Below are 11142 nucleotides of genomic sequence, written 5' to 3' on the forward strand. Positions count from 1 at the left end.
CTAACACACCATTGTAAGTTAACTATACATCAATTTTTTTTTAATGTAATGGTGCAACATGAAAAGAAAAGGTACTTTAAAACTGTGCTTTAAAAAAGTATACCTTTCCATTAAGCTGTGTTTGATTTTCAAGGCATGTTTCCTATTTACAGTTGCCATGGGAAATTCACCAGATAAGGCATCATTGTGATAAACCCAGCCTCTTCAAGTGGGTACCACTTTCACTTCTACTTGATCCTACCATGTCTGCTGGGCACCATGTCCCATGGTGCCAGTGTTTGTATTAGTTTCCTGTAGCTGCTCTAACAAATCACCATGAACTTGTTGGTTTAAAAGAACAGAAAAGTATTCTATCACAATTTCAGACAGTAGAAGTGAGAATGAAGCGGCAACATGCTCTGGTGCCTCTAGAGGTGGATCCATTCTTGCCTCTTCCAGGTTCCCATGGAGCTAACATTCCCTGGCTTTCTTGCCTTGCACTCTACTTCATCTTCACTCATCCTTCCCCTCCATATGTGTTTTCTCCTTTGTGTATTTATTATAAGGAAACTTGCCATTGGACAGAGGGCCCATCCAAATCAGCCAGGATGATCTCTTTATCTCAAGATCCCTAATTTAGCTACATATGGCACCCCACTCCAGTGTTCTTTCCTGGAGAATCCCAGAGACAGAGGAGCCTAGTGGGCTACCATCTATGGGGTCACACAGAGTCGGACATGACTGAAGCGACTTAGCAGTTAGCAGCATACCTTTTTTTCCAAATAAGGTAACTGTCACAGATTCCAGGAATTGAGATTTGAACTTCTCTTTTTGGAAACCATTTTTAGGTCTACTAAAATGTCTTTCGTGCTAAGGTAAGCAACACTGAACATCCCTCCTCATCTACTTTGCCTTCTAATTTTTGTTGTTATTCAGTTACTCAGTCATGTCCGAATCTTTGTGACTCCGTGGACTGCAGCATGCCAGGCCTCCCTGTCCTGCCTTCCTCCAGCCTTCACTCTTTCCCAGCATCAGAGTCTTTCCTGTGAGTCAACTCTTCACATCAGGTGGCCAAACTATTAGAGCTTCAGCTTGGCATCAGCCCTTCCAATGAATATTCAGGGTTGATTTCTTTTAGGATTTGACTGGCTTGATCTCCTTGCACTCCAAGGGACTCTCAAAAGTCTTCTCCACACCACAATTTTAAAGTATCAATTCTTTGGCACTCAGCCTTCGCTAAGGTCCAACTCTCACATTCATACATATACTAGAAATATCATAGCTCTGACTATGCAGACCTTTAATCTGTTCATCTTGGGTGACCCTGTATGGCATGGCTCACAGCTTCATTGAGTTATACAAGCCCCTTTGTCATGAAAAGGCTATGATTCATGAAGGGATGCCTTCTAAGAGCAGGTTCTAGATCAGAGTTGCCTTGCTCCTCCTTGTCTTAGAGTTTTCATTACAGAAGGATAAAATGTTGTTTTCACTAGCACCTCCCATTTCCCTAAGACTCAGGCATAGCCCATAGGCACACTGACCAACAGGACTTCCTTAGATTGTCAAGGCCCCATCAAACCAAAATTTTCTTTGGAAAGGACATTTCCTACCCTAAAAGACACTTATCTGACCTGGCCAGCCATACTTAGAAGTTCACTAGTTCTTCATCAGGGTTTGATTTCCAGGACTACTCAAAATGCAGACTCAAACCTGGACCCCAGGGATAGTTCGTTATTCTGTTTCTCTCAGTCCCATGGCACTCTGAGATCCTTGTAAACTTAATTACACATCACTCTTCTCTTAGCTCAATGTAGATGCTTTGTTGTCATTGTTCAGTCTCCAAGACATGTCCGACTCTTTGCAACCCCACAGACTGCGGCACACCCAGCCTTCCAGTCCCTCACCATCTCCCAGAGTTTGTCCAAGTTCACGTCCATTGAACTGGTGATGTGTAGATGTTTTGCTTAGTCACTCAGTAGTGTCCAACTGCTTGCAATCTCAGGGACTGTAGCCCGCCAGGCTCCTCTGTCCATGAGGATTTCTCCAGGCAAGAATACTAGAGTGGTTGTCATGCCTTCTTGCAGGGGATCTTCCCAACCCAGAGACTGAACCCATTGCAGGCGGATTGTTTATCAGCTGAGCTACCAGGGAAGCCAGTAGATGCTTTACTGGCTTTAATTAAAGTGAACTGACCTTACAAGCTAAGAATGCAACATTTCAAAATCACAAATTGAATTACCAATATCCCCATCTTGAATAATTAGTACTTTAATAGCTAGGACTGAAATTAAATATATCAGAACAGAAATGGACCTTCAATCATGTCATGAGCCTCTCATGTTTATAGATGAAAAAATCGAGATCCCAACATGATGAGTCACTCAAGATCACTCAGCTATTTAATGGTGAGTCACAATTACCAGTTATATACAGGAGGTTTCCAAGACCTCCTATAACCATCGAGGTTAAAAAACTTCACCGTTAAGAAACCTTGAGTTTGAACCCAAATCCTGACACTTACTGTTGGAAGTGGCTCCAAGGAAGTCATATGGCTTTTCTCAGCTTGAACTTCTTCCTCTGCAACATGGAAATGGGCACCATCCTTCTGATAATCTGTGCAGCTCAAGTAAGACCACAAGGGTAAAAGAATGTCTTGCCAACTATCGACAACTAGAATGAGGTCCTCAACAATAGAGAGCATGTAGTATCCTTAGCTGCCACTCTGGCACATGGCTCCGTGACTGAAACTGGAGCAATGTTTAGGGAAAGCTGAGCCAGTGATCAAGGGAAGCAACTGGTTAATGAAAGTGATTGAAAGTAGAAAGTGGTGTCACCTTCAAACACAATGAGATTGTGATAGAAACAGAGATTACAAGTGCTGGCTCTGGAAGCTGACTGCCAAGATTCAAATCCAAACACCAGCAATTACTAGCTGTGCCACTTAGAGAAAATCACTAACGTCTCTGTGGTTCAGTTTCTCATTTGTAAAGGGAGAAGAGTCCTGGCACTCACCGCATGCAGTTTAGGTGAGAACCAAATGATACAAGGCCTGGCATGGAGTGACTGCCCAGACGTAGTTTTATTGTAAGTTCATGTTTGTATCCTTTCTTGGGAGGTATTCTGATCCAGGTTCTCTTTGTTTGTGTTTTCAACCTAATTTTGGCACTGTGCCAAAATTATCATGAGTTTCCATATGCTTCATCTCACTTTGACTTCTTTAAAAAAGTGAAGATTATAGAAATCTTTGTATTAACGTACAAATATTCAAGGCAACAAAAGGCACACAGATAGCGAAGGACAATACATCAAGATTACATCATGCTGCATCAAAGCATCTCTCTGATACCTTAGGGAAGCCCAGCTTTGAAAGAAGATGCCAGAGCATTAGGCATATTACAAGTGAGATTCCCATAAGCTCACCCAGAAGTGATGTGATTTAACCTGTGGTTCTCACTTGGTCTCCTGGCATTCCTTTAGAAATGCTATTGTCTGTCTAATCTATTCTGAGCATCAGTAATCCTATAATTTTACTGGCAACAAATGACTGCATGCTTGTAACCCAAAGCTACTGCGGGAACTAAAGAGAGTGAGCCGCCCTCCCTACCTGCTCTTGCTTGGCGCTTTCCCTGGGGTGCCCCGCACCCAAGTCTGCATCCTTCTAACAGATTTTACCTTCAAAAATCAATGCAAGTGCCCTTGTCACTTCAAAAAATGTTCTTGCTATCCCTCTACACGTTTAGCTACAAGATCCAGCAAGGAAGGACCTGAGTCTGATGCTTATTTATACCTGAGTGACGCAGCACAGTGTGCTACCAGTACTCAGAAGTGTTTTTTTGAATGAGACAAAAATCCATGAAAAAGAATTTTAGTTAGCCTAAATGGTTTTAATTAGCAAGCAGAAGTCCCAAATACTTTTATGAAAAATGTATAAAATAAAAGCTTGAAATGTAAAAAACATCTCATTTGGCTGATAATTGGGGAAAGATCAATATTATTTGACATTATCAATCTAGCTGTGGAATACTGATGGGTCTGTGGAAACATTGGTTGAAACCAACTGAAGTATATACTGTTCAAAACCACATTGAACAGTAAGGGGATGTAACAGCCGGGATGGGAGGGGAGTTTGGGGGAGAATGGATACACGTGTGTGTGTGGCTGAGTCCTTTTGCTGTTCACCTGAAACTATCACAACATTGTTAATCGGCTATACCCAAATACAAAATAATAAATTAAAAGGTATAAAATGGAAAAAATAGCATGTGAATCAGATAAAAGGTGAAGTGTGATCAACTTGACAAAAACTAACATTCCCTGGTGACTCAGACGGTAAAGAAGCTGCCCTCAATTCAGGAGACGCGGGTTCCATCTCTGGGTCGGGAAGATCCTCTGGAGAGGGGAAAGATTACCCACTCCAGTTTTCTTGCCTGGAGAATCCCATGGACAGAGAAGCCTGGCAGGCTACAGTCCATGGGGTCAAAAGAGTTGGACAGGGCTGAGCTAATAACACTTTATTCTTATTACCACAACTTGAACTCAACCCCACTGTACCAAGGCATAAAAATGAGAAAAAGTTAACTGCTATGTACTGAGGCTTCCTATGCTTTAATGGCTATAAATCCATTCTTTCTAAACATCACAAAAGACTTGCAACTTAGACATTATCATTATTATTTAAAAATTTTTTTTAATTGATGTTAATAAATGTTTCATGAACTACCCAGAGACAAAGAGCTAACCAGTCAAGAAGCTATAATTTAAATCCATGCATGTGGTGCAAACCCCATGAGCTTTCTCCACTACCTAGTTTGCAATAAGCAAGAGAGTAGAAAACTAACATAGAATTTGAAATTAGCAACTACTTGAAAATATCTTTACAGATAACCAAAGTTAAATATTCTATAAAATGTATTTTACAGTAAGTCCATTATACAGATGTAAAACCCAGGTCTAGAAAGGATAAGAAGCCAGTTCAAAGTCATATTCCCCTCAGTTGTTCACATGTGCTTTTTTCTATTGAAGTATAGTTGACTTATAATATTGTGTTCATTCCAGGTGTACAGAAAACTAATTCATTTATATATTTTTCTCAGTCTATTTTACATTATAGATTATTACAGAGTATACAGTCCTGTTATACAGTAACTTATTTTTTTTTCTATTTCATGTATAATGATTTATAACTGTTAACCCCAGACTCTTAATTTTCCCTCCCCACTATGCCTTTACCCATTTGGTAACCAGAATAGAACAAGCTTAACACATTCATTCAATAACTAACTCACCAAGAATTTTTGAGCAGGTATTTTTTTTTCTGTCACTGGAAACAAAGGTATAAACAAGAATATTCAATACCTAACTTGCCAAGAATTTTTGAGCAGGTATTTTTTTTCTGTCACTGGAAGCCCAGGTATAAGCAAGAAAAGACCCCAGCCTCCAGGAATTTTGCAGTCTATTAAAGTTGACAAGCAAAGAAATATATAATGATAATACCATATAATTCATACTCATAACAGGGCATTCCTTTGTATATTTCCCTAGGTTGTCATTATCAACTTTTAGTTTTCTGTTCTACCATTCCCCACATCAAAAAGCTCCTGAGAATACCTAAAATATTGGAAATATAGATCCACTGCAAGGTTAGTTTCATACATTTAATTAGCCTAGCACTATTAGAATAAAGCTTTCTTTATCTGTCCTCTTTCCCCTCTTCTTGGTAGCCGCCCCTTTTCCAAAAGCCATATCACTCTCATAAAAGCTAATAGCTAAAGACCTTAGAAGACATGTCTACAAAAAAAGACATACAGATGGCCAGTAGACACATGAAAAGATGCTCAACATCACTGATTATTGAAGAAAAGAAAATCAAAACCACAATGAGGCACCACCTCACAGCAGTCAGGATAGCCATCATTAAAAAGTCTACAAATAACAAATGCTGGAGACAGTATGGAGAAAAGGAAACACCTCCTGCACTGTTGGTGGGAATATAAGTTGGTACAGCCACTATGGAAAACAATGTGGAGGTTCCTCAGAAAACTGAAAATAGAATTACCACATGATCCAGCAAGCCCACTCCTGGGAATATACCCAAACAAAACTATAATTGGAGAAAGATACACGCACCTCTATGTTCATAGAAGCACTGTTCACAAGAGCCAAAACATGCCAAAAACCTAAATGTCCATCAACAGATGAATGGATACGGAAGATACAGTACACGTATATGATGGAATGCAACTTGGACATAAAACAGAATAAAATAATGCTATTTGCAACAATGTGGATGCAAGTAGAGATTATCAAAGTGAACTAAGTCAGAAAGGGAAAGGCAAATGCCATATTATATCACTTAAGTAAGAGAGATTTTTTTCCAATATAGATGACTGAACTCAGAAGTAAGAGTTCATATATTTTGCAAAATCCTATTGTGACTAAGGGCTTCCCTTGGTCAGCTGGTAAAGAATCTGCCTGCAATGCAGGAAACCTGGGTTCGATCCCTGGGTTGGGAAGATCCCCTAGAGAAGGGAACGGCTACCCACTCCAGTATTCTGGCCTAGAGAATTCCATGGACTCTACAGTCCTTGGGTTCTGAGCATGAAAAAGAGGCTGACATGAGATGAAGCCCACAGCCCTGTAAGACGTCTGCTTTATTCAAAGGATGAGGGGGAAAGATTGGAGGATTTCAGCTCTAAGAGTGGACTGCAGGTGAGCAACAATGAATGCAGGTGCATCATTTGGGAACTTTCTGTCACCTAGGCTTGAAGGTGTTAAGTAACGGTGCAAATGAACCTATTTACAAAATAGAAGCCGATTCATAGACATAGAGAACAGATTTATGGTTGCCAAAGGTGGTGGGACGAAGCAAGGACTGGTGGGGTGGGGGGTTGGTAGATGCAAACTATTGCATTTAGGATGGATAAACAACAAGATCCTAATGTACAGCACAGGAATTAGTCAATATCCTGTGATTACATCATAATGAGAAAACATTTTTAAATGTTGTGGTTTTTTTTTTTTTAATTAAAAAAAAAAGCTACTGGCTATTCCTGACTGACAGAAACCAGGACAGAGAAACTTTTCCAGGACTTTTGATCTTGGGACCAGAAACATCAAGATATGTTCTCTGGTGGGCAAATGCTATAAGATGCAAATCCCAGGGCCCAGTTTTGGAAGAGAGCCAGGCCACATCTAGGGTCGCATATGTCTAGCTGCCTAACGACCATCACCTCTTAGAGATCTCAAAGCTACCACAGCTCAATATGTCCAAAGCCAGATTTGTACCCTTTGCCCCAAACCTGGTTGTTTGTCAGAGTTCACTGTTGCAATGAGTATCATACCAAGCAACTTAATCATGCAAGCTGGAAATAGGATTTATCGGAGTTCCCTTCCTTCCCACCCCGCTTCAAGTCCCACTATCACTCGCCTTTATTATAATCACTCCTAAACAGTTCTTCATTCTGTCCACTTTTCTCCTTACTTAACATCCTCAAGTCTAGGTGACAAAAAGTTCCCAAGAGATGCACCTGCATTCACTGTTGCTCACCTACAGTCCACTCTCAGAGCTAAAATTCTCCAGTCTTTCCCCCTCATCCTTCAAATAAAGCAAACGTTTCACAGGACTGAGGGCTTCATCCCATGACAGCCCATATCATGCTCAAGAGCATCTGCCTTAGTCACACTAGGACTTTATAAAAACTCTGAGCTCCTATTTCTCAGTTCAGTCATCCACATCAGGAAAAATATCTCTTTCCTAAATGACCAGGTCATATCCTTCACTGTCAGCTCTTCTGTACCACTCAGAGAGCTTGAACAATCTGAGTTCTGCTTGAGGAATGCTCTACAGTTGCAAAGCTCCATTTACTTGTGTGAGTATCAGAATAAAGTTAATCTCCAGCCCCCAAATCCTTGACCTAAGGACCAGGTGCTAGGGATCAGGTTTGTTTTCTTTCTTCATTGCGTCCCTAAAACCCTACCACAGTGACCCATACAATGCATTCCAAAATATCCACTCTGTCCGTGAATGCAAATGTATTATATTTAACCCTTATTTTGTGTAATTGGTTCTGATGATGGTAGAAAATTGCAACTGTTTCAAAAAGATTGAAAACAAAAACAAATATTATATTGGCAATTCCTTAACTTTCTTTAAAAAATCAGGCATTTTTAAATTATAGGTGAGGTAAGTGCTAAATCCAAATAACCCACCTTGAGATTCATAGACAAAACAAGCGGTTCAAATGACTCCTTATAACAAACTGGTTGGCAAGGGAAAAAGTGGCCCTACTCTCGTTTTAAAGGGCTTCTGTTTATATTTCTGGAATTGAGCTGTAGGAGTTGCTTGTATATTTTTGAGATTAATTCTTTGTCAGTTGCTTCTTTTGCTATTATTTTCTCCCATTCTGAAGGCTGTCTTTTCACCTTGCTTATCATTTCCCTTGTTGTGCAAGAGCTTTTAAGTTTAATTAGGTTCCATTTGTTTATTTTTGTTTTTGTTTCCAATACTCTGGGAGGTGGGTCATAGAGGATCCTGCTGTGATTTATGTCAGAGACTGTTTTGCCTATGTTTTTCTCTAGGAGTTTTATAGTTTCTGGTCTTATGTTTAGATCTTTAATTAATTTTGAATTTGTTTTTGTATATGGTGTTAGAAAGTGTTCTAGTTTCACTCTTTTACAAGTGGTTGACCAGTTTTCCCAGCACCGCTTGTTAAAGAGATTGTCTTTAATCCATTGTATATTCTTGCCTCCTTTGTCAAAGATAAGGTGTCCATAGGTGTGTGGATTTATCTCTGGGCTTTCTATTTTGTTCCATTGAGCTATATTTCTGTCTTTGTGCCAGTACCATACTGTCTTGATGACTGTGGCTTTGTAGTAGAGCCTAAAGTGAGGCAGGTTGATTCCTCCAGTTCCATTCTTCTTTCTCGAGATTTAACCCAATCAAAAAATGGGCCAAAGAACTAAACAGACATTTCTCCAAAGAAGACATACAGATGGCTAACAAAAACATGAAAAGATGCTCAACATCACTCATTATTAGAGAAATGCAAATCAAAACCACAATGAGGTACCTTTTCATGCCAGTCAGAATGGCTGCTATCCAAAAGTCTACAAGCAATAAATGCTGGAGTGGGTGTGGAGAAAAGGGAACCCTCTTACACTGTTGGTGGGAATGCAAACTAGTACAGCCACTATGGAGAACAATGTGGAGATTCCTTAAAAAACTGGAAATAACTGCCTTATGACCCAGCAATCCCACTGCTGGGCATACACACCAAGGAAACCAGAATTGAAAGAGACACGTGTACCCCAATGTTCATCGCAGCACTGTTTATAATAGCCAGGACATGGAAGCAACCTAGATGTCCATCAGCAGACGAATGGATAAGAAAGCTGAGGTACATATACACAATGGAGTATTACTCAGCCATTAAAAAGAATACATTTGAATCAGTTCTAATGAGGTGGATGAAACTGGAGCCGATTATACAGAATGAAGTAAGCCATAAAGAAAAACACCAATACAGTATACTAACGCATATATATGGAATTTAGAAAGATGGTAATGATAACCCTGTATGTGAGAGAACGAAAGAGACACAGATGTATAGAACAGTCTTTTGGACTCTGTGGGAGAGGACAAGGGTGGGATGATTTGGGAGAATGGCATTGAAACCTATATATTATCATATGTGAAAAGAATCACCAGTCCAGTTTCAATGCATGAGACAGGGTGCTCGGGGCTGGTGCACTGGGATGACCCAGAGGGATGGAATGGGGAGGGAGGTGGGAGGGGGGTTCAGGATGGGGAACACACGTAAACCTATGGTGGATTCATGTCAATGTATGGCAAAACTGCTACAATATTGTAAAGTAATTAGCTTCCAATTAAAATAAATAAATTTATATTTTAAAAAGGTGGGGGAAGGTTCCATGGTGGCTCAGTGGTAAAGAATCCACCTGCAATATAGGAGCCTCAGGAGATTCAGATTTGATCCCTGGATTGGGAAGATCCCCTGGAGGAGGGCATGACAACCCACTCCAGTATTCTTATCTGGAGAAACCCGTGGACAGAGGAGCCTGGCAGGCTATGCCCAATAGGGTTGCAAAGAGTTGGACATGACTGAAATGACTTCAATCTGTCGGCTAAAAAATTACAGTCACAACCTGAAAGTAGTTATTTTATTTGGCAAGAATGTTTAGGATTCCAAGCTGGGGAGACAGCATCTCAGTAGCTCTGAGAAAACTGCTCTAAGAAAGCAGAAGAGAAAAATCAGGCTATATGCAAGCTTGCAACAAAGACAGCAGTCAGTCTGAACATCAAAGATCAGGTATCAGGTTAAGGAATTTAGCATTCTATGTATGGGGAGATGCAAACCTCTGGGATCACTGAATTCATTCCTTTCATATGCATGTCAGCTATCTGGGGCCAATCCTGTTTCCTTATTCACCTTGTCTCTCAAATTCCTCCAGCTCCTCAGCAATCACCAGGGGAGGTAGCAGCGTCTGCTGGATCATAGTTTGGGAGTCCTCATTCACATTTGGAGGCCAGGAATCACTGATGGCTGTGACATTTCTTGTTTATTAATATGGCAGGAGATATTTCATTTCACAGTATGAACTATCATTTTAAAGTGTCTATGAATGGTTCCTAACACTACATCTGATTCATGTTGTTGCTGAGTCGCTAAGTCATGTATATTTGCCACCATTTCCTTGGGCTCCAAAATTACTGTGGACAGTGATTGCAGCCATGAAATTAAGACATTTGCTCTTTGGAAGAATAGCTATGACAAACCTAGGCAGTCTGTTTGAAAGCAGAGACATCACTTTGCTGACAAAGGTCTGTATAGTCAAAGCTATGGTTTTTCCAGTTGTTATGTATGGGAGAGTTGGACCATAAAGAAGGCTAAGTGCCAAAGAATTTATGCTTTCAAATTGTGGTGTTGGAGAAGATTCTTGAGAGTCCCTTGGACAGCAAGGAGATCAAACCAGTCAATCTTAAAAGAAATCAACCCTGAATATTCACTGGAAGAACTAATGCTGAAGCTGAAGCTCCAATACTTTGGTCACCTGATGTGAAGAGCTGACTCTGGAAAAGACCATGATGCTGGGAAAGATTGAGGGCAAGAAAAGGGGGTGACAGAGGATGAGATGGTTGGATAG

This window comes from Ovis canadensis, chromosome 6, assembly GCF_042477335.2.
Source record: "Ovis canadensis isolate MfBH-ARS-UI-01 breed Bighorn chromosome 6, ARS-UI_OviCan_v2, whole genome shotgun sequence".
Taxonomy (NCBI): Eukaryota; Metazoa; Chordata; class Mammalia; order Artiodactyla; family Bovidae; genus Ovis; species Ovis canadensis.